The 24,065-nt window shown below is 35.6% G+C and overlaps 1 long non-coding RNA gene across 3 annotated transcripts in view; it reads left to right on the top strand.

The window, feature by feature from the left end:
- LOC141585589 (uncharacterized) overlaps positions 1-24,065 on the top strand; it is a 70,439-nt gene that overhangs the window by 25,912 nt on the left and 20,462 nt on the right. For 2 of the 3 annotated variants that reach the window (XR_012519131.1, XR_012519130.1), the window contains exon 2: positions 1-23,843. This exon is cut by the window's left edge and continues 8,238 nt beyond it. This is a non-coding gene — a long non-coding RNA (uncharacterized LOC141585589). The other variant, XR_012519129.1, reaches the window with a different exon arrangement.

Raw genomic sequence — 24,065 nt, 5'->3', positions numbered from 1 at the left:
ATTGGGTCATAGTGTAGTAAAAGATTCCAGAAAGTTTTATATTAATTGTATATTTTTCTCTTAATACATGTATTTAAATACAAAAGCTTATTTGAAATACAGTTTTTTCCTGATCTACATTTTTTGATATATTTTGGGCAAAAAAGAAGACATGAATGGAAATCAATTAACCCTAACTTGAAACAGATGTCACTAAAATGTGCTGTGCGTTCTTTCACCCATGAGCAGCTAACACATCAATTATGGAAAGGGAGAAGCATCCAGAGCCAGATGTTTTGAATGTCTTTGGAATTTATGCACTTTCTTAACGATGGCTAGTTGAGTTACTGTATGCTGATAACTGAAATAACTTCTTAATTGCACGTCATTGTAATTTCAAAGACAGCTCTTGGCCTTTTAATAGTAACAGAGGTGACTCTGCTCAATGAGAAGCAGATGCCAGCACAGAACTAAATCAGATGCAGAGCATTTAGATACATTTTCCTGAATTATTTCATCAGAGTGGGGATTCAAACATATTTCTTTTTGCCAATCTTTCTTTATACCTTGGTGTGGTTGATAAATCTCAAAGGAGCTTACAACTGTTCCACATGGGAACTTATTCCAAGTTAGAAAGAGGCAAATACAGTGCATTATGATTTAGAGTCCGATGCTGAAAATAGAATATTGTGGCTTAAAGAAATATTTAGACATTACTTAAGCTAACTATTATGGGATTGAAATGAAGGTCTAAATGTTATGACTGGAACTGCACTCATGTTTCCAAAGCTTTTTAACCAAGTCAGTAGCTTGCGGAACAAACTTCACTGTAGTGTAGAACACACATGCACGCACACACATACACACATGCACACACACATACACACACAGGCATGCACACATGCACATGCACTCATACACAAAATCAGGACCAAATAATAGCATGATTTATATGAATATAATCTCCCAGTTTTACTTATTTCAAAACCCAATTGGTATTTCTTAGTTTATTTAATATTGACAATTCATATCTAAATAGTCAAAAACTCTGATTACCTTTGAGAATTTGTGTCAAGAACCTGTATATCAGACCATCTTAAATATATAGTCAAACACTGCTCCAAATTCTGACTTTCCTTCTTTACTTTCCTTACTACACTACTCCACTATAGTAGTAGAAAGTTTCCTTAGGGCAATTTCACTCTTAAATATGATCACTCTTGAATTTTACATGGGCTTATTGAAAAAAATCCAAAGCTTCTTACCTGTAGGCAATGAGGAAGTTTGGCAGTGGAGACAGCATGTGTCTTGAGGGGATGGGGAGGGTGTGGGATGGTTTGGGACTATAGTTGAAAGACGCCTGTTTCAAAGATGAACTTTCCTTGAAAGTCTTGTTTAGGCATAAATTCACAGGATTTTAAGAATGATTTTTATTTATTTATTTATTTATTTTAAAATTCTACCTTAAGTTCTGGGTACATGTACAGAATGTGCAGATTTATTACATAGGTATACACATGCCATGGTGGTTTGCTGCACCTGTCAACCCTTCATCTACCTTAGGTATTTCTCCTAATGCTATCCCTCCCCTATCCCTCACGCCCGACAGGCTCTGGTGTGTGAAGTTCCCCACCCTGTGTCCATGTGTTCTCATTGTTCAGCTCCCATTTATGAGTGAGAATATGCGATGTTTGGGTTTTTGTTCCTGTGTTAGTTTGCTGAGAATGATGGTTTCCAGCTTCATCCATGTTCCTGCAAATGACAGGAACTCATTCTTTTTTATGGCTGTATAGTATTCCATGGTGTATATGTGTCAGTTTCTTTATCCAGTCTATCACTGATGGGCATTTGGGTTGGTTCCAAGTCTTTGTTATTGTGAACAGTGCCCCAATAAACATCTGTGTGTATGTGTCTTTATGATAGAATGATTTATAATCTTTTGGGTATATACCCAGTAATGGGATTGCTGAGTCAAATGGTATTTCTAGTTCTAGATCCTTGAGGAGTTGCCACACTATCTCCCACAATGGTTACACTAATTTACACTCCCACCAACAGTGTAAATATGATCTGTAAAGCATTCCTGTTTCTCCACATCCTTTCCAGCATCATGTTTCCTGACTTTTTAATGATCGCCATTCTAACTGGTGTGAGATGGTATCTCAGTGTGGTTTTGATTTGCATTTGTCTAATGACTGGTAATGATGAGCTTTTTATCAAATGTTTGTTGGCTGCATAAATGTCTTCTTTTGAGAAGTGTCTGTTCATATCTTTTGCCCAGTTTTTGATGAGAGTTGTTTGGTTTCTTTTATGGTAAATTCGTTCAAGTTTTTAAGAATGATTTTTATCCAAGTCTTTAAGTATAATTGATTCTTTGGGATAATGCTACCCAGCTATTACTTAAAATTGCTGGCCCACTCCCACATATGTGAGTACTCATATCCCATTTTAAAAGCCTGGAAAAGAGTCAGAGGCAGGGAGAATTGACTTCATGGAAAGTCTTTCATGACTATAAAGTAAAATCATATGTAGGACTCAACTTTTAAGCAATTTTCTTGCCAATGTTATTAGGTAGTTAACATATTACCACTCTGCCCTAACAAACAAGATCTGCAGCAATGGCTCTTAGTTGTGTATTGAAAAAAGCTGGAAGGAGTAGGCCGTTAGAGTGGGGCCACTGCTATCTAGTGTGTACAATAATACCCTCACTCCATTAGAAAAACTCAGGGGCCGAAATTGATTGAATATTTAATAGGAAGAATGAAGAGGATGTAATCAGATCTTTGTGAGGACATCATTTTATTTTCCTCTAACACAGGGGTTGGATTGTTCTACATGTGTATTATAAAAGATTATATTAGGAGGTACAAATAGAGCAAAAGACAAGGCTGTAAGGACAGAGAAGCAACAAGGTTTCCCCTAGTGGGGACCACGCTAAAAGTTCAGGTGTAACTGTGATGGTTTCCTCATTGTTTGGTTCAGCTCATCAATACAGCTAATGAGGTTTGGAATGAGATTTCATTATTTCAAAAATTAGGAAGCAAAGTAGGTTTATTGTAAAAAATATCCTTTTAATTTTTTTTCCAGGATGTTGAAATGGGGGAAGCAGGTGACAGGATGAGATTTTGAGTCTAATTCAGGAGAGGGAATCCTAATATAACAGGAGTCAAAAACTTTACTGTAACTCAGATGGGCAAATACAAGCAATACTCACCAGGGATTGGGAAGATACTACTAAATACCAAACTGAATTTAAAACTTAGCTCTATTCGATAATTCATATGATTTCTCTACATAATTAACACTGTTTCTCTGGAAAAAGAGAAAGCTTAATTTGAGTCAGCTTTTCTTCCTAAATGTGTCTACAGAGCTGTGTCTTCCTTCTGCTTTGTCACTACTTGATCATTTGGCACTTTGTACGGATTTGTGGCTGGAGTGTAGTGGTGCAAACTCTAGTCTCTCTGACAGCTTGGTAAGAGTCTAGTGGATGGATAAAGAAATGGATAACCCAGTTCATTTCCTGATGCTCCTATAGGCCCCTCAATGTCAAGTTGTAGTGCTCACTTGGGCTCCATCTGGTGGTCTATTCTGCGGCTGTTTTCACAAAGCTACCTTGTCCCTGCCAAAACCATCCCAACTGCCAAAGTCCACACCCGATTCTCAACCACTTAAAGATGTTTTCTATACAACCTGTTGAAGTTGTATAGAAACCAAAGGTGGCTAGGAAAGGTAAATCTTAGGACTTCTTTCCACCTGACAAGATCACAATTGGTATGGGTAATCAAAGGCTCAAGACTTGGAAATGTTTCGGATAGTCTTACTTTCCAGTTAATCAACATCTCTTTTCTCTCCTCTTCTATCTTTCTATCTCTCCTTCTTTCTGCCTTCTTCTATGAATTTCTTCCTCTGTTCCAAACTCTTTTATGATTCTGATCTCCTTTAAAACTTGAAGAGAGACAGGGGCATTTTCTTTACACTGGGGAAAACTCTGACAGTGATCTTCCTGGCTTGGCTATTGAAAGGCAAAAGGGCAAGAAAAACAGATTTTTTTTTTTTAAAAAAAGTTTATTGGATCATTTTTCAAGACAATGTAGTGGCTTTCAAGACACCTTTCCTAGAGATTTATTAACTTTTGTTAGTAGCTAGGTGAGAACTTTCTTCCTGGCGTAGCAACTAGATAATTATGTGATAAAGAACAATTCATTAAATAGAATGTCAAAATGGTATGCTTCCTCCCTTGTCAAGTTTTGGAGAGGCCTCAAAGATGAAAGCACCAGGTACAAAATGCCTCTATGTTCTAATGGGAGGTTCTAGGCCATCTGAGTGGGGCCTTAGAATTGGATTTTCCATCTTTAGCCCAGCAATACAATGTAAACTCCATAAGAGCTCATCAAAAAGATCCAGTGAGCTTGTCCAAAGACATTATGGTTCTGATTATTCTCCTTCTCATTATAGAGGAGAGCAGGTGGTGCTTTCCATACAAATTGAATGAGGCAGACTTCCATGAAACCCTAGAAGAACTTAGTGTGTGCTCTTTGAGTTGGGAAAAAACGAGGAAGAGTCCCTGACTTATATCCAGAAACTTAGGTTGGAGCTGCCTCTGATGAAAGTGATGAGACAGATTCAGAGGAAAAGAAACACTCTTGGCCCTTCTTTCAACGTGATGCAGTGGTTCAAAATGAAGCTTCTGTGTCTCCACTGCTTAAGTTCATATTTCATAGCTACCGCTTATTCACTGAAGTGTTCATGGTTGCGTGACTAATTTTTCTGTGGCTTTGTAGAAATAATTCAAATGAGTGCTGTGAGAATGAAATGAGTTGAAGCATGTGAGTGCTTGGCACATAGTGAGTTTGGCTGGGTTTGGCACATAGTGAGTGCTAGCTTTGATTGTTATTTCTTTTTTTTTCTTTTTTTTTTTTTTGAGACGGAGTTTCGCTCTTGTTACCCAGGCTGGAGTGCAATGGCGCGATCTCGGCTCACTGCAACCTCCGCCTCCTGGGTTCAGGCAATTCTCCTGCCTCAGCCTCCTGAGTAGCTGGGATTACAGGCACGCGCCACCACGCCCAGCTAATTTTTTGTATTTTTAGTAGAGACGGGGTTTCACCATGTTGACCAGGATGGACTCGATCTCTTGACCTCGTGATCCACCCGCCTCGTCCTCCCAAAGTGCTGGGATTACAGGCTTGAGCCACCGCGCCCGGCTTTGATTGTTATTTCTTGCTGACAAGTTAAAGTAGACATTTGCATGGCTCCCAGAAGGTAGCTGGATTCGAGTTATCTGGAAAGGGAGCCTGACTATGGTCACTAGAAGGACATGGCAATGCAACTAGGAAAGTCTCTGTAGGACACTCAGAAGCAGGGACTGAAGAGGGTATCATACACAGTCAACCGGAGGAGACACCATATAGTGTTGGGGTCTTCAGCAGAAGAGAACCCTGGTCATGATGGGTTTGTTTGAAGGGTCCCCAAGGATACCCTAAAAATACTAACCTTTTTGGGATCTGCTCTAGCATATGAATAGTGAAAGGAGAGCTCCATGATACCAATTCCCCTTCTTCTTTCTTTCATGTCACTTAAGAAAGAAGCAGGTTTGTGACAGGGGAGGAGTATAAAAGCTAGGATGAATAATAAAATACAACTGGAAAAAGGTGACCTTTTCCCAAAACTGGCTTAGTTAAGGCATTAGAGGAGAGAGAGAAGCTTTGATATTATTATTGATGTAATTCTCTCCCCTTCCCCCAGATTATGATGTTGAAGCCCTAACCACCAATGTGACTTTATTTGGAGATAGGGCATTTAGGAGGCAGTAAAGGCTGCATGAGGTCATGGAGGGGAGAGAGTGCTAATCTGATAAGTGGCCTTATAAGAAGAGGAAGAGAGAGAAAGAGCTCCTCCTCTCTTTCCCCACCATATGAGGACACATCAAGAAGGTGGCCATCTGTAAGTCAGGAAGAGAAGCCTCATCAAGAACCAAATCAGTTGTCACCCTGATCTTGGAATTCCCACCCTCCACAATTGTGATAAATAAATTTAAAGCCATTTAGTCTGTGGTATTTTTTTATGACACCCAGAGCTAACTGATACAGATATTAAACTTCTCAATGCTTGGAAAATTAGACTATTCATTCACACTATTCATTAATATCCAAGAGTAACTGGAAAAGCCTAAGATTTTATCCTAGAGCAGGAAAGAAGTATTTGATAAAACAGACTTAAAATGGCAATGATGAAAAGGAATGAACACACTTTCTGTGTGTCCAGCTTTTCATTTGATTCATTTCTATTACAGCTCAAATATCTTGTTTTACATTTAATGATTCATTTTAATTTATGTGAAAGAATTTCAGATATTTCTATGAAAAATTTCTGAAAAGTAAATATGCTGGAAAACTTCAAAAAATGAAGAGAATGGGAATACCACAAAAAGGATCTTTTAGCAAACTAGAAGTTTCAGGCTTTCTAACCACAAACCACATTCTTCCTATGCCCACCATTATTTCCAGTATTAGCCATTTCATTCGAAAGGGCTTCACTAGAAAATATCATGAAATTCTAATGATTCCTGATGTGACAAGGAACCTCTCATGTTCTCAAAAACTATTGGTAGCCTAAAACTAATTTTAATAAGTCTGAATAAAATTTTAGACATCACACACACATACATGCACACACAATGCACACACATAATGTCTCAACCATTATGAATCTAGACCTTCAGAACTTCTCATTAGTAAAAACAAACCTCATTATTTCAAGTAGAGAGTAGCTAACTATCATGCTTTAAAAAGTTGCTGTTTCTCTGAAAGATGTGCAGAGGATTTCATATCCACCCTCAGGCAAATCATTCTAGTAGCTTTTCTTTAAAGCTATTTATCCCTTTTCCATACCAGGTATGTCCCTGGGCTTGGAGAAATTGTAATTCCAGTTTTAAAGGTCTGCCATGTGTGAATTTGGGGATTAAAGACATTCCTTTCCAACGTGTAAAAATGAGGAGGGGAAATTGAAGAAAATGTACACTGCAAATTCCCAGTGAAAAAGCACCTGCCTGCATGAAGCTATTTTAATATTTAAATGTTGCCAACTATATGTATTTGCTGCCTGCATATATAGAAATTCTCCCTTGTAAGCCTGCCCAAACCAAGAGCCAGGGTTGTTAAAATTTCTTTATACATTTTTTCATATAAATCCATTTATTCTTATACAAACATTTTTTTCTCATGTTGGAGTGATCCATAAAGCCTCTAATCCCATGGGTGTAATAGGATACCACTCAATTATGCATCTCAGGGATGAGTAATTTCACAAGCTGAGGGAAGAAGATAAATGCATTAAAATGTTCTTACAAAACAAATTTCAAGGAGAGAAAGAGAAGAAAATGGGAGTGAATGCACAAATTGAAGATCAACCTCATTGTGCAGAAAAGAATATTAGATCTGCCTTTGCAAAACTGCTCAAACTCATAGTTCTGCACAAACAATCCTGGTAACTGCACTTCCCAAAGCCTTCCTAATATGCATATACCACAAATGTTCAGCTTTGTCTCTGCTAAGTACAAAGTTAGAGGACTGTATTATAATTACATTTTACAGTGAATCATGGGTCAGAGACTGTGAGAAATTATGATAGCCTTTCATTCAGGATTAGTTCTATTCAGCTGCAGAATTCTTGGCAACTTCTGACTTTGCAACTGTATCATCAGCAGCTGGATATTGAGCCCCTACTGTATGGAAAGTCATATTGCAGCTAGGTGTACGCTAGGTATGGTACTTGTGAGAGCCAGGGCTTAATAGCAAAAGGCACATAACCACATAAAGCAATATCATTTGTCTCGGGTGAGAAGTCCTAAAGATGTGTAGAGGTAGACAATCAGACTATTGAAATGACTAAAGAAGTCTTCATGGATGAGTGGACAAATTGAACTTTAAACGCAAAGTAGTATTTGGATAAGTGGAGGTGGAGAGTGTTCTGGGCTGTTATATTACAGCAATGGAATAATATATACCTAGAGGCTGGAAAGTTTAAGGCATCTTTGGAGAAAAGTTAGATTATTGGATTTGGCCATATGAAATTGCTATTTTTATAGATAAGAAATGGTCAAATATCATCAATTGCACAAGACTCAAGACTGGCATAGAAGTCAAAGATGGATATATGGTTGGGTAACAGATAATGAAAAAATTGAGAATATCATGGCAAGGTGCTTGGAATGAGGCATTTCATTTAAACATCATCAACAGCACAGCAACTGAAACCTAAAGAATTATGAATCTCAGAATCTTTTAAGTGTCTTAGGAAAAACTTGGTTTAACTTCTGATTCCTGAATTACCTTTATCATCTGCTTGTATGGCCCCAGTTATAATGACTATACACCTAAGTAAGCTAATTTTCTATTGAGTCAACTCTACTTGTTTATTTATTTAATGTTGATCCAAAGATTAGTGTTATAGGTAAGTTTAAAACTTCAGGTCCTCAATTCAAATTTGAAGACAACAGCTTAAATAGTCCCTTTCTTATTGCTTTTATTCTTGTAACTTAACATCAAGTCCCTCATTATTCTAGTTGGTCTGCTTTAGACAAATTCCAACTTTTAAAAGTTTCTCTGTAATTTCAACACTCAACACAACACATTAACTCGATATTGTATGGTTATTTCTTCCTCCCTTCTGGACACATATTTCAATTGATGTATAATGATGTAAATACCTTTTCTTAGCAATTGCCATACAAGGGGAAATCATATTGAGTTTACTGTCAACTAAACTCAAACATGTTTCCCACCAGGATACTAAGGCATCAGACCCATGTTTTATAGTCATGGAAATGGTTTCGTGTACCACAGTTAGGACTTTTCATTACATCCCTGTTGAATAACATCTGGGTATAATTAGCCTCTTGTTTTAATCTGTTGATATCACTATTCTTTCAGTTAACATATTAGCTATTATTCCCAAATTGTTTATATACTGGTTTGATCAGCATGCAGCAAATGTTCTTATAACAGACATTAATAAAATCATTGAATAAGAATCTGAAGTGCACTCCTAGATGACTATTCAGATTCATATAAACTATTTAGAAAAAAATTAGTTGTGAATTTTACCTGACCTCACTGCAATTTGGTCAATATTTCTCAACCTTGATCATAAGTAGAGCATTATATATTTGTGAGATACTTTGATAAAATACTGAATGTCTCCATCTCATAAGCTATTTCTCAACATTATAACCATGACGTTTACTTAATTAATTATTTCTATGATACCTTTGTAAAGAAAAAGTGAAGTAGAATATAGTGACCATCTCCTATTATGCAGCAGGACCCTGTCAAATCAGTTACCTGCTGAATTACTTCTATATCTCAATGCCAATAATGAACAATTGACCCTTGAACAGTGTGGGCATTATCCCTCTTGCAGTTGAAAATTCAAATACAACTTTTCACTTCCCCAAAACTTATCTACTAATAGGCTACTATTGGCCAGAAGCCTTGCCGATAACATAAACAGTTAACACATATTTTGTGTGTTATATGTATCACATACTGTATTCTTATAATTAAGCAAGAGAAAAGAAAATATTGTTAAGAAAATCACAAGGAAGAGAAAATATATTGAGTATTCCTTAAGTGGAAATGGATCGCCATAAATATTTTTACCCTCATGTCCAGTATGTTGAAGATGAGGAGAGGTTGGTCTTGCTGTCTCAGTAGTGGCAGAGGCAGAAGAGGTGGAGGAAGTGTAAGGGGAGGCAGAAGTGGAAGGCACACTTGGTGTAACTTTATAGAAATACATTTTATTTCTGACTTTTTGCTTTTTAATTTCCCTAAAAATATTTCTATATGTTACCAATCTTTTCCCCACCATTTGCTTTCGTTTCAGTGCCTACAGTATAGACAGGTCCATGTCACAACTAAAGTCAAGAGCATTCTTGAATAACTAAAATCCTTCTGCCAGATTGTCTAATGTCAACTTTTTTTTTTTTCTGGCACTGCTTCTTCTATGTCTTCTTCCTCACTGTCTGGCACATTTGGAAGCAGTCACCTCTATCAAGTCATGTTTTGTTACTTCCTCTGGTACAGTGTCTAATAGCTCTTGAATTTCTCCAAGATCCAAATTTTGAAACCCTTAACCTTCCTTCTTCCTTTTTAAAAAATGGTATCTACAGTCTCTATCATTATTTTCTTGTTTGGCTGTCAGAAGTTCTGTGAAGTCATGCATAACATCTGGATACAATTTTCTCCAGTAAGAATTTCTTGTTTTGGGCTTGACGGCTTGCACATCTTTTTTTATAACAGCAATTGCATTTTCAATGATGTAATCCTTCCAGACCGTCATTATGTTCTCTCCTTTTAGGTTCTCTTTCATAGCACTGACAATCCTTTTCATATACCATAAAGAACCTTAAAAGTCTTTATGACTCCCTTATCAGAAGCTGACTTAGAGATGTGTTTGGGGGCAAGTAGACCATGTTGATGCCTTTATTATTGAAGGGGGGCATTGTTCAATATCAAAATAACCTTAAAAGATAGCTCCTTACTGGTAATGTACTTTCTGATTCCAGGGACAAAGCATTGATTGAAATGATCTAGAATAGGGGTTCTCATTAGCCAGGTTGTGTTGGTGTACAACCAACAGGCTGAAAGTTGGTGTTTAGTTTTTTCCTTCAGGCCCAGAGTTTAGCAGCTTTAGCAATAAGGGCAGTCTTTATCATAAACTCAACAGCATTTGCAGAAAATCAGTAAAGTTAGCCTGTCTCTTCTCTTCTTGTCTTAATTTCTGGTGCTCACTTATCTTCCTTATTCATACATTTTTTGTGGCTTTGTTTTTTCAGAGTGGGAAACTTTTTTTTTTTTTTTTTCTCTTTTGAGACAGAGTCTCACTCTGTCATCCAGGTTGGAGTGCAGGGGTGTGATCTGGGCTTACTGCAACCTCCCCCTCCCAGGTTCAAGTAATTCTCCTGCCTTAGTCTCCTTAGTAGCTGAAATTACAGGCATGTGCCTCCATGCCTGGCTAATTTTGTGTTTTTAGTAGAGACGGGATATCACCATGTTGGCCAGCCTGGTCTCAAACTCCTGACCTCAAATGATCTGTCCGCCTTAGTCTCCCAAAGTGCTGGGATTACAAGCATGAGCCACCACACCCAGCCCATAACAGAAAACTTTTTTGTGCACTAAAAACCTGTTTAGACAGCTATTCTTTCTCCTCAATGATTTTCTTAACGGTGTTTGGAAAATTGTTTGTTACCTCTAGTTCAGCAGAGGATGCTTTTCCTCTTATCTTGACATTTTTGAAGCCAAATATCATTCTAAAATTATCAAACCATCCTTTGCTGGCATTAAATCTTCTAGCTCTAGATGCTATAATTTTCTTTTGCTTTAAGTTGTCATACAATGACTACTTTTTCTTGAATTATAGTAGTGTCTGTAGGTATGCCTTTCTGACAGCAATCCTGAATCCACATAAAACCTACATCTTCAATATGAGTAAAAAGATATTTCACAAAAAAAGTGTTGTCTTACTTGCTGGTGTAGCTGCAGTGATGGCTTTACACATTTCCCTTTCTTTTTTTCCAGTTGTCCTGACAGTGGATTCATTTATCTTGAAATGGCAGGCAACTGCAGCTGCAGACCTTAACCTATGATATATAGCAAACAATTTAACTTTTTCTTTTAATGTCATGACTATTCTCAGCTTTTTGTGAGCACTTCCTTCATCACTAGTGGCATTTTGTATTGGTCTTATAGTGTTATTCAAGGTTTATGGTATTGCATGAGATATTAACACTATGAGACTGCAAGAGATCACATTTTACTGCAATATGTAATTTACTGGATAGACAAACTGCTCATGCAGAGATGATTAGTGTAAAATGGTGTTCGAAGCAGATACAACACTTGAGCTCACTGCAATAGCGATGAGAACTGGCTATGAAATTATTACAGTACTACAGTATGTGCTAAAGTCAATTTTATTATGATATAATGCTACATCTTTATATTTGTATATTTGTTTCTATTTTTTCTCAGCTGTAAATATTTCCATGTATAGTCTATGTTTATGTGCATACATTTTAATAAATTTTCACCTTTTATAACAGATTTGTGTACAGCTTATTACAGTAAATGATAAATAGTATGTACATATATTTTTTGCATCTGAGACATGCCTGAATTTTTTTTTTTACTTTTAAAAAAATATTTCTAGGCTACATGGTTCATATGTATATTATTTTCAGCTTGTCACAATTCTTCAAAAAGTCTTCCAGTATATTTATTGAAAAAAATCCACGTATAGGTGGATCTGTGCAGTTGAAACGTGTGTTGGTTCGAGTCAACTGTATTAAAATATGGGTCAGAAAACTTCTTATATAAAGAGCTAGATAATACATATTTTAGACTTTGTGGGCTGTATGTTCTCTGTCCCAACTGTTTAACATGGCCATTGCAGAGCAAAAGTGTGAAAGACAATTCTTAAACAAATGGGTGTGGCTGAACTCTAAGAAAACTCTATTTTCAAAAAGGAACAGGCTGGATTTGAGCCACGCAATAGTTTGCTGACCCTTAAATATGGTATCATGAATACATTGTCAATTGTCATATATATAACATCTGAAAGCATGAAGAAGTCTCTACAAGAACGGGAACTATGGATAGAAAAACTCAGGGAGAGAATTTGGAGATTAAAGTCTTTCCTTGAGGAGAATTATGGTGATTATCTTCAAAAAGTCACTAGGCACAGCTGAAGGCCTTTAAGGAGGAGAGAATGGATAGTAATATGCCATAAGGAGGTGCAATGGATTCAATGTTTGTGTCCCCCAAAATTCACATGTTAGAATCTTAAACCCCAACATGTTCGTATTAGAAAATGGGGCCATTGGGAGGTGATTAGGACATAAGGGGGAAGCCTCGCAAATGGGATAAGTGCCCTTTTGAAAAATTTTGAGAAAGCTTGCTTTCTCTCTCTGCTTTCTACCATGTGAGGATACAATGAGAAGATGGCCATCTGCAATGAAATACGGTCCTCACCAGACATGGGGTCTGACAGCACCTTGAACTTGAAATTCTCAGCCTCCAGAGCTTTGAGAAATAAGTGTTTGCTGTTTTAGTCACCTAGTATATGGTAATTTTTTCTAGCAGCCGCAGCTAAGACAGAGAATGTGCCAACCAACAAATGCAAATTTTACCTATTTTGCTCTGTTGCTGTGATTTGGGACCGATTTCAGTATTGAGATTACCTAAGAATAACACTCAATTCTCTAGAAGTTTGATATGAAACAAAAAAGTGGTATAGCCTTCAACTACCCCATCCTGAAATATTTTTTAACTCGGTTGGTGACAGAAAGCCTTGGTATATGTATGTAAAGAATTCAAAGGTAATGTTCAAAACTGAACTAAGTAAACCTTGACCTTTGTATTCGCAAAGTTGAATTACAAATATAAAAGTAAACAAATACAACTTTTTCTTGTGGAAAAGTTAGCTTGTTATATGAACTGAAAGAACTGAATAATTTTTTGGAGGAAGAGCCATGTCGTTCTCTATACTTGCATGGAGTTCATGTATCATCTTTCTTCAATCATAAAACACCATAGATCATAACAGATACAACTGGTTCGATAACAGCTTTTCAGAGAAGAAACCAAAGTGAACTTAACAAAATCCCTAGCATATTCAGTGTTCCCATATATTGTGGACTACGTCCTGACTTTAGAAATTTAAAAAGTGAAAAAACTGCGTCATAGCATGGAAGAAATGTTTTACATCATTATCTCCTCTACCCACCCCACTCACCCCCAACACACACACACCTTGGCTTTAGGTGAAAAGTAAAATAAGCAAGAACCTCTTATGAATTTTTCAGGACTAATGCATCATAAACGAACTTCACTGCTTTGTTCCAACTTTTTTATTCAGAGATAAAATTTTACACTTAGGTTTTTTTTTCAAAATGGATATGATTTTTAACTGCATTAAAGGTAAACTGTTAGGAGAATTGTAGATTTATAGAATTATTGCAAAGATAGTAAAGAGACTTTCGGTGTATCCCACATTCAGTTTCTGTTTTTATCATTGTTGTTTTAAGAGTTATTTGTATATTTCAGATACTAGTCCTTTACCAGACACGTTTTGCAGATATTTTTTTCTCAGTCTGTGGTTTGTCTTTTATCTTCTTTTTTAACTGTGCCCTAACATGCCTTTATTTTGGTTCCAGGGTACCATTAAGGATATCACATTAAATTTAATAGTCATTTCTCCTAGACTCCTCTGGCTTTCACAGTTTCTCAGACGTTTTTTGTTTTAGGTGACTTTCACAGTGTTGCCAATTATTGGTAACAATCAAGTATTTCCCAGACTGTCTTCCACTTGGGATTTGTCTGATTTTTTCTCATAATTAAATTGTGGTAATTATTTTTGGGAGGAAGCCCACCAAGATATAATGCCATTCTCACGAAATACTTTAAGCGTACATACTATCAATATGACTCACGATTCTTGACATTAACCTTATCACTGGGCTTGAGATCTGTCAGGTTTCTCTACTACAAAGTTACTCCTTTTTCTTTTTTCATATAACTCTCTTTATAGCCACCCTGTATAGTTCACACGAAAGGAGTGGAAAGTTATAATCTACCTTTTTAAGGTGGAGTATCTGCATAAAGTACTTAAAATTCTTCTCCATAGGATACTTGTCCCTTCTACCTCATTTTTAAATTTAGTCATTTATGTATATCAGTATGGACCTATCTTGTCTATGTCATATGCTGAACATTCTTTATAATCTTTTGCTACAAGATTTTTGGCACCAAACCATTATAATCTTATTTTATCTACAAATAAACCTGAAGGTAGAAAAAAATGCCTTGATAGCTTTATAATTAAAATATTTAAATGATTTTCTCAGCTTATGGCAAAATTGTTTCTTACCAGTAGTTTGTTTTATTTTTTTGATGGAGTCTTGTTCTGTTGCTGAGACTGGAGTGCAGTGGGGCAATCTCGGCTCACTGCAACCTCTGCCTCCTCAGGTTCAAGACATTCTCTTGCCTCAGCCTCCTGATTATCTGGGATTATAGGTGCTCACCACCACACCCGGCTAGTTTTTTGGTATTTTTAGTACAGATGGAGTTTGCCATTTTGGCCAGGCTGGTCTCAAACTCCTGACCTCAGGTGATCCGCCCACCTTGGCCTCCCAAAGTGCTGGGATTACAGGCTGAGCCACCACACCCAGTCCTTACCAGTAGTTTTAATATTCTGGTTGTGTCTTATATGGAAGTGTATTGTCTTCTGGAGGGGCTCTGTAGTGATTAGTGAACATGACTCTATTTGGCTTTCCCCTCAAAACTTCATGCCAGAGTTATTTTTAGTCCCCATCTGTCAATAGATTAAGACATTTGATGGAAACTACTTTATCTCAAAGATTTATTCAACCCCTTTAAGATTGTGAAGGTTAATCACAAAAGACAAAGAGTCAGGATACTGTTATTAACTGGCTTAGGAGCATCCCATTGGAAGGGTTAATATTTCTACACTGCAGGGAAAAGAAGGCTCATAATTCCAAGACAATTAGCTGAGAGGAGCAGCCTGACCCAGGGAAATTCCTCTTGGCTCCTATAAAAGTTCCATGCATTCTAAAAATTGACACCCAAAGTAGCCTGTTCTTTGGGCTTGTTGTTCTGTGGAAAAGAACATTTTACTCTGATACTTTAAGTTTGAGGAATTGGTATTTATTTTAATGCCACACCTATAAAGATACCTTCCAAATTTACTTAGAAATTTAGGTAGAACTATGACATTTTGGGGGAGAATGATAGAAGAAGATTCATTTAAAACAATTAGAAAATGCAGTCAATAATCAAGAATATATGTTCTTCAAAAACAAATTTACTAGAACCTGGGAATTTTCATTGTAAATATCTCTGTTGTCATGATAACTGAAATCTGGGTTGTCTGTGTTAAAAAGAATAACAGTAGATCCTTCCATCACGAAAATAAAGCATGATTTTCCTATTTTATAAATCCAACATCTGTATATTTGATTTTCTTAAGATAAGAATTAGTTGTATATGTGTCTCTGTAACCTTGGGAATGTTGATTTATTTTGTGAACACAACTAGTTATAGACAAGGCCATCTCCTTGACTTTACAGTGTCTATATCTAAACTGCTGTGAATTGTTTTAGAATTGAACATATCTGACTGAAAATCGAACAAACATAGAAGTCAAAGGGTATTCTTAGATTGTTGAGATAATTTTCTCTTTAAAAAGTTGAATTATAAACTGTGGGCATTAGAAATTAAATATAATTAAATAATAATTTAGGTGGCTTTAATTGTGTGAAATTTTGAAAAATTTTTTCCAAAAGACAGACACTTATTTAAATTTTTAACAAGCATTTTCTACTCTGCTTTTGCATTTCACCGATTGTCCTTATCCAAAAGTTTATGCTTTGCATGCTCTTCTCTTTTTGCAGGGGTTGCAAACAGTGTCATGAATGAAATATGTCATCTATGGAGTAGAGCTAATCTATAAGCCACCATCATGTAATGCAGCTTAAACCGGACTTTTTTTGACAGTTGTAATAAAAATTTCTTTTTATTTCAATCCAATCCTCTTTGATAACCACAATTTGCACAGCTTCTCAGAGCAAATCCTTTCCTGTGATCTGAGTAAGCAATTTCTAAAGCTCATTGTATATGTCAGGTCTTCCAGTTATGTAAGTGAAAATAATAGCAAATATAAACCTTTTGCTTAAAAAAAGTCTGAATGTTTTTATGCTTTTGAACAAAAGTCAACAAAACAACAACTTAACAAAAGGTTAAGCTGTCTTCTGAAACCCTACTTGTGAGAACAAGCACTCTTGCATGCATATTCTGAAAGAATGATATAGAGGAATGATCTTAAGTTTTAGGTCACATGAACCTTGAGGTGAATCCTAGAATCCTACCTGTACATCAAGGGAATTTTGGCAAGTCATTCAACATTTCTGTATCTCAGCTCATCCTAAAGTGGGGCTGAAAACACCTGTCAGATACTGTTATATGTAATAAAAGAATTACCAGTTGGAAAGCACCTGGTGCATTCCCTAGACTTTTTAGATTCTAGAAAATTCATTCCCTGACTAGCTTTTCACTCGGGGTTTTAGAATGACACTGAGTTTTGGAGAGTTTTTCACTACTCTGAGTTCCCAAAGTCTACCAAAATAGAATTTAGGGCCCAGCAGCATGAAGGCAGACAGCCTAAACAGCAGTGGAAAGGTAATGGAGAAGAGAGGGGTTAGCTCTAAAGGCAGAGATAGAGTTTATGCAACTTTCAAAAAAGGAATCTCAATATATTGAGAGTAATCATGGTCAATTATAAGAATCCCGACTTTTCACTATTTTATATACTCAAGTTACATGCAGAATATGGAATTTGGAGTCAGAAAAACTCTTTGGGCCTCAGTTTTCTCATCTGTAAATTGACAACAAAAATATTCCATGCTTTGTGTACTTCATGTGGTTATTAGTAGATCAAAAAATGTATTAATGTATGAGAGAAGCCTTGAAAGTATAAAACCCAATGCAGTTGTTAGCTATCATGTCCTGGTCTGGATGAACTAATCATATATGGTATACCAGAGGTGATATAAGAATTCAGACAGATCAATTACATTGAAAAGTGCTACACAATCTCCAAGGAAAAAATTCTCAAGGAAGTATTTTCAATCTATAAAATCAGTTTACATCAATCATATACAAATTCTCATATTCTAAAGCACACACTCACATACACACACAGATAATATTAATTATGAGAAACTCAGGACTTCTCAGAAAATAAAACTAGATTGTTTGAAAGAAAAACTAATGAAGTGGAGTTTCATTCCTGGAGCTTATACCTATTATTAGCTTAAACATAATGTACTGAAAATTCAATAAAATTTCAAGACGTTTCAGGAAGCCAAATAAAATGGAGAATTTTTTTTTAAGGTTATTCAATCAACCTCCTAATATGGGCATAAACTCCAGTGGCTTGGACTCTGAACCATGATTCCTCAAAATAAAGCAAACAGTTCCTCATGACTTTATAAAGTGATTAAGCCATTGGAAATGCGTTGCACGAAAAGCGTCATGCAGCACAATTCAGCAAAGAGCTCCAGTTAATGCAACATGTGGAGAAAGATAGTGTCTGGAGAAGCTCCTCAACTTTAAAATCACATATGGAAACTAGTATCTAGAAAAACTTCTAATGAACTTCAAATGAAGAATAATTACAGAAATTAATTAGGGCTGAAGAAAGAATAAAATATCACTTATTTAAATGCTTGTGCTAAGAATTCAGAGGAACAGATAGGTTACACATTTGGGGTACATTTGTTCAGGTTTCAAGAAAGCACTCTATTTAGAAATCAGCAGCATGTTTTGGTCACATTTGTAGAATGACAATCCACTGTTTCCTTTTTTAATTTGGTTGGTATTCTAATATTTGCTATGTCAAAGAGACTCTCAAGTGTTTTAAAAATCTTCTTATAAAAATATTTCTTTATTTGGCTCTTAATGTAGACACAATCAAATGAAAGTGCACTGCATTTTGGGAAAGAAAAAATTAAAACAGAATGTCTGTCTGAATTATTTTAAATCTGCTGCTTATTAAATATTTTTTGTTAATATGTATGATTTTTAGGCATCAATATGGCCTTCCACATGTATACTACTATTAAAATGTTATACTGTGTTGTAACATGTTTGCATATTATTTTAATAATATGAAGAAAGAATAAGACAGCTAGTTTACTATGAGTTAGTTTTCTCATTTTGTGTAAAGAGGAACTTTATGGAGGTAATTTTCCCCCTATAAACTTCTTCCTTTAAGTAGATACAACTTATCTGAAGTATGACTCTATCATTGTTTTAAAAAATAGTGCAAGCCTGTTGAAAAGAATTTATTATTTTTACAACCTGCCCAAACCAGAATTTTATATTTTAGCTCCATTACTTACCGATAAACATATGCTTCTTTAAAAAAGGAGAAGAAACTAGGCATGATACAAAAATCTTTACAGTATTTTAATTAAAATGTAGTATGTTGATTTCTGACTAGAAAAATGAAGAATAAATGCCAACAAGAGACACTTAAGAAACTGCTATTACTTCTTTCATCTTCTCAGAGAATTATCTGTTCTCTGTACATCAGAATTTAGGCATGTCATCTCCAGTTGTTTGTGTACCTAACAATTTCTCCTAAGAGAATGCTAGGTCCTCCAAGATAGAGACTGCTTTATTGTGTTTTATTTTTCCGGTGTACTCAACATGTTGAATGCATGAATAACTAACTGTACTTATGAATGAATGAGTACAGACATAATTTTTGTAAAGTTTAAAAAATATTTATGACCAGATATATGGTAAAAAGTACATTTGTGCATTGGGATACAAAAAACAAAAGTGTGCATACAGACACAAGAAAAAAAAAGAAACAAAAACAAAAGAACCACAAATGAATAGTCACCTTTACTCTGCATACCACTCTGATATTTTCCAGTCTTATCTATTTCGTTTGAAAAAATAAACTTCTTGGTGAACTAAACGGAGTTTATGAATGAGTCATAAACTGTAATTTATAATAAAGTATTTTGTGAAATAGAAATATAAGAATCAGCTTATCCCTAATTTAACTTAAATACAGAAAACTACTAAAATTCAGCTATATTGATACTCCCAGTGTCATAAAATGTCTTGGAAATATTAATAGTACAGAACAAATTCTTGAGTGTAAATTTTTTAAGACGACTTTCTTTCTTTCTTTCTTTTTTCTTTCTTTCTTTCTTTCTTCTTTCTTTCTTTCTTTCCTTCTTTTTTCTTTCTTTCTTTCTTTCTTCTTTCTTTCTTTCTTTCCTTCTTTTTTCTTTCTTTCTTTCTTTCTCTTTCTCCATCTATTTTTTAGAAAAATCAATGTAGCATCAGCAAGCAAAACTTTTCCCTTTGGTCAAAAACAGGAACACAAACTAGCCTATCATAATATCATGAAAAAGAAGTAATACAGATTAAGCTAGTTTGGAATCAACTAAAAAGAAAAAGTAACTGATTGCTTAGGAGACCAAGCAATGTAGGGAATTAACCCTTTGCATTATAAGCTCTGCCATCTGGAAGATACTGGTAGTGATGACAGGAATAGACAAGTTAGAAATAATGGACTGTTTGAATGGGCTGTTTGAGTACTTTTGAGGCACTCCCTCTCTACACTATTGGCTGTTTGAACACCCAGGCTTACCTTTTCAACATGAGAATGTGTAATGGTTATTTTTAGCTAAAGGTTTGCAGTTTCTTTGACGATTCGAAAATATGTTAAACTTCAGTATTGAGGCAGACTGCTGCAAACAGGCAAACATTCTAGAGATTAGATAAATCCGATTGCTCTTGGTATAGCTCTCTAAATCTCACAGTTTACCATCATTGAGATTCAGCATATAATCTTGATTCAAAGGAAACAAACAAACCAGCAATCAAAGAATAGAATAAAATAACAACAAAAATAAATGCATAAATTCTCAAGAAGTCAATTACATCAACGAAACATTTTGAATACAAAACTTTCACTGAGGTTATTTATTTCATTCATAATTTTAAAAAATGGCCTTAGGCATAATTTTCAAACTGTTAGGTTTCCATTTATTAGATTTTGGAATTTCTAACCAAGACTGTCCTTATCTCCCACTTCTTTTGCTGCTTTCCTCTTCCCAAGTCACTGAAACTAAGTAATCACAAGCATTGCCTCTAATAGATACTTTTGGCAAAAAAAAAAACTAAATCCAACAGATACAGAAATGTAATATAGAGCAACCCGAATCACCTAAGTCAATTTGCTTTGGGCCTCAGAATATTAGTTGAGTGTTATTTTCATGACTTATCTTATTTTTTTTAAATCTCTCTATCTAGAACAATTTGGAGTTTTTATAAATATTATCTTTCTGTGGTTGATTCTTTTTAGCACCATGATTTTATGAAAAATGTGAAATGTCTGGTTTGTCATATTTATTTTTTTCTCAGACTGAAAACAAACCTTCAATGAAATAATAGTCAACACAATAGGCTAAATATTCACATTTATGGGATTATTATGAGTTATTAGGTGAGTGTGGTAGTCTCATACTCCAAAGAAATGCACATGTACACTTCAGAATGTGTTCAGATGTTTATAGCATACAAAGTATCATAATACTTCATAATTACACAGCACCTTTCTTGAAATAAACTTTAGTCTACTTCACATGTTCTCATAGTTTCTTTGGAGTCGTTCCAAAGATACATTACTGTTTATGAGGTAAAGTGTGACACGTGGCAAGTTCCTACAAAATCCATATGAACTGAAGAAAGATAAAAAACTAAGCAAGCTGAGTAGATGTCTTTGTGTGAGAAAGGTCTCTTCTGTTGTGATCTGCAGATCACAATAGTAAAATGAAAATAATTAATCCAGACACCATAGCATAGTGCTGCAGTGGATTCTGCCTGTTAGTCTGGAGGAATTATTGTTTCAAAATACACTCTTTGAATGTCAGGAATGTCCTAAGAGTCATTTTTCCTCTAGGACCTAATAGCTCCTAACTTATATTAAAATGTTGATATAAGTGTTAATAATGACAACCTTTAGAAAAAATCCTGAGGTACATACACATCATGGATTATTAAAATGTTACAGGAATAACTTACTTCTGGCAGGTCAAACAAAATTGAAACTTAGTAAGCACATTACCCAGTACTGCCTGTTAGAAATGCCTTATGAATTAGTAAAAACATCTAAAATATTTTTCTTCCTAAATGACAGCATATCTTATAAAGAACTAATTATTCAGAATTGAGTCACTTTCTTTGTTCTTTGCAATGAGTTTAAGCGGTAAAAAGAGAGAGTTAGTGTTAAATATCACAGATTCCATCCAGTCACAGTCACAGAAGTGGTTTAATTCTAGAAGGGTCTGAAAATGGTAATAGGATTATTAGCAAAATATGTTAGAGAATAAGGATTGACTAATTGTTTATGTAAAGTTTCTGAAATCAGTTTAGCTGGTCACGAAGTTATGGCTGAGGTGCTCTGTTTCTTCCACATCCTGCCACAGGTAATTCTGTAAACCCTCTGCAGAGATGGTGGGTTGTAGCTCTACACTATGCTTTAAAATAAATCACAGTCCATCTGAAGTACAACCACATTCTCATAAATCACAGATGTGTTTATTATCAAAAGGATCCCCAAGTTTGAAGTAATTTCAAAGTCTGTTAGGCCTATCTCACGAGCAGATTGAAAAAGCCACCCAAGTGATCTGACAACACCTGGGAGATATACTTCTGCCCTGGAATTTTTAATGGTGCTTCTTTTAGGGGAACACTTTTTATTTGAAACCTTTCTAGGTACAGATAAAAGTGGGATTGCTTTGACTACGGTGGAGGCCCTGGAGCTCCTTCTGCTTCAGTGTCTGGGCAGTACTGAAGAACACAGGTAGTTTTAAAAAGTGTAAAATCATTTTTGAGTTTCAGAGCCCGGCAAATAATCATTCTTTTTTGCAATGTCTATTTATTTTCTTCAGAAACAAGATAGAAACCTATATACAAAGAAGATCTTTTAATAGCAGAGTTTCCAGTAATAAGCAGGAAATTCTCTAGCTTTTAAACGACAGAATAAGCTAAATCTTGCTCTTTTGAAAGACCACATGTATTACTGTTTCTAAATTTTCCTAGAAAAACAAAGCCTTTTTAAAAAAAATACAGCATTATGTAACGATGAAACCCAGAGATCTCTTATATATTTGATACATCGTCAGTTCTGAGTCAAATGCTCATAAATTAAACCACCATAAAATAATATATATGTGTATACATACATATATATAATTATGAAAAAGAAGTTTGTTTGTTCGTTTGTTTTTTGAGATGGAGTCTTGCTCTGTTGCCCAGGCAGGAGTAGAGTGGTGTAGTCTTGGCTCACTGCAACCTCCACCTCCCAGGTTTAAGCGATTCTGCTCCCTAAGCCTCCCAAGTAGCTGGGATTACAGGCACCTGCCACCACACCTGGCTATTTTTTGTATTTTTAGTAAAGACGGGGTTTCGCCATATTGGTCAGGCTGGTCTCAAACTCTTGACCTCAGGTTATCTGCCTGCCTTGGCCTCCCAAAGTGCTGGGATTACAGGCGTGAGCCATTGCACCTACCCAAAAAATAGTGTTATTCAGAAAATAAAGGGCTATAAAAAGAGGCTGTGATCTTAAAGATACACCTTTTGTTTCAGTCTCTGTCTCCCCAGGCATGGGTTAATTATACATTCTTGTATTATAATTCAAAAATACTTAATAATTTTTGGAGGAAAAACCTACCTATTTCCACACTTGACAGATTTTTAATACATGTAATTTATTGGTAAAATTGAGAGCATACACCACCTTTGGGATCTAAAGTATTGCAGTCAATAATAATTTTGTTTACCATGATAACGGCAATCATGTAACTTTACAATTTAATAGGTGGCATTTAAAAATAGTTTTATGTGTCGGGTTATTTTTTGATGAGTTTAATCTAATTGGCTGCATATTTTGTGACTTATTTATTTACATTTAGAACTGTCTTTTCAAGGTTTTTTTCTTTCAGTCAATAAATTTGGACTTTGCACACTAACTAGCTTGAGACAGCTCCAGACAAAGCTAAGAGTCTAGGTAAGCAGTCAGTCCGGTTGTGGATTGTGTCAGAAAAATGATTTCAGCAACTCATGATGAGAGACTGTGCTCAGGTTCCTGCATCCATAAAAATTGGTATAATCACACTCATTCCCCTTTTATTTTGCAGACATCATAAAGACAAAGAAGATAATTAAAGGAACGCAACTATATAAGAATAAACATAGAAACCCGAGGTAGGACTGTTATTATAATGATGATAAACACTGAACACATTCAAAATCTGAGTAATTAATACAAACTGTTCAAGAACATTTTTTAATATTGCATGCATATGGAAACTTGGAAAGCAAGAAGGAATCACAAGCTGGGCCACTGGGAAAGTTTGAGAGCCCTAATCCTGCCAGAGGCACTGCAGGGTGTAGGCACTTTCGACACGCCTGTCTAACAACGCCCAG

The sequence above is a fragment of the Saimiri boliviensis genome, chromosome 9 (assembly GCF_048565385.1).
Source record: "Saimiri boliviensis isolate mSaiBol1 chromosome 9, mSaiBol1.pri, whole genome shotgun sequence".
NCBI lineage: Eukaryota > Metazoa > Chordata > Mammalia > Primates > Cebidae > Saimiri > Saimiri boliviensis.
Note: the sequence above shows the minus strand (reverse complement) of the source record. Positions and strands in the feature narration are given on the sequence as shown.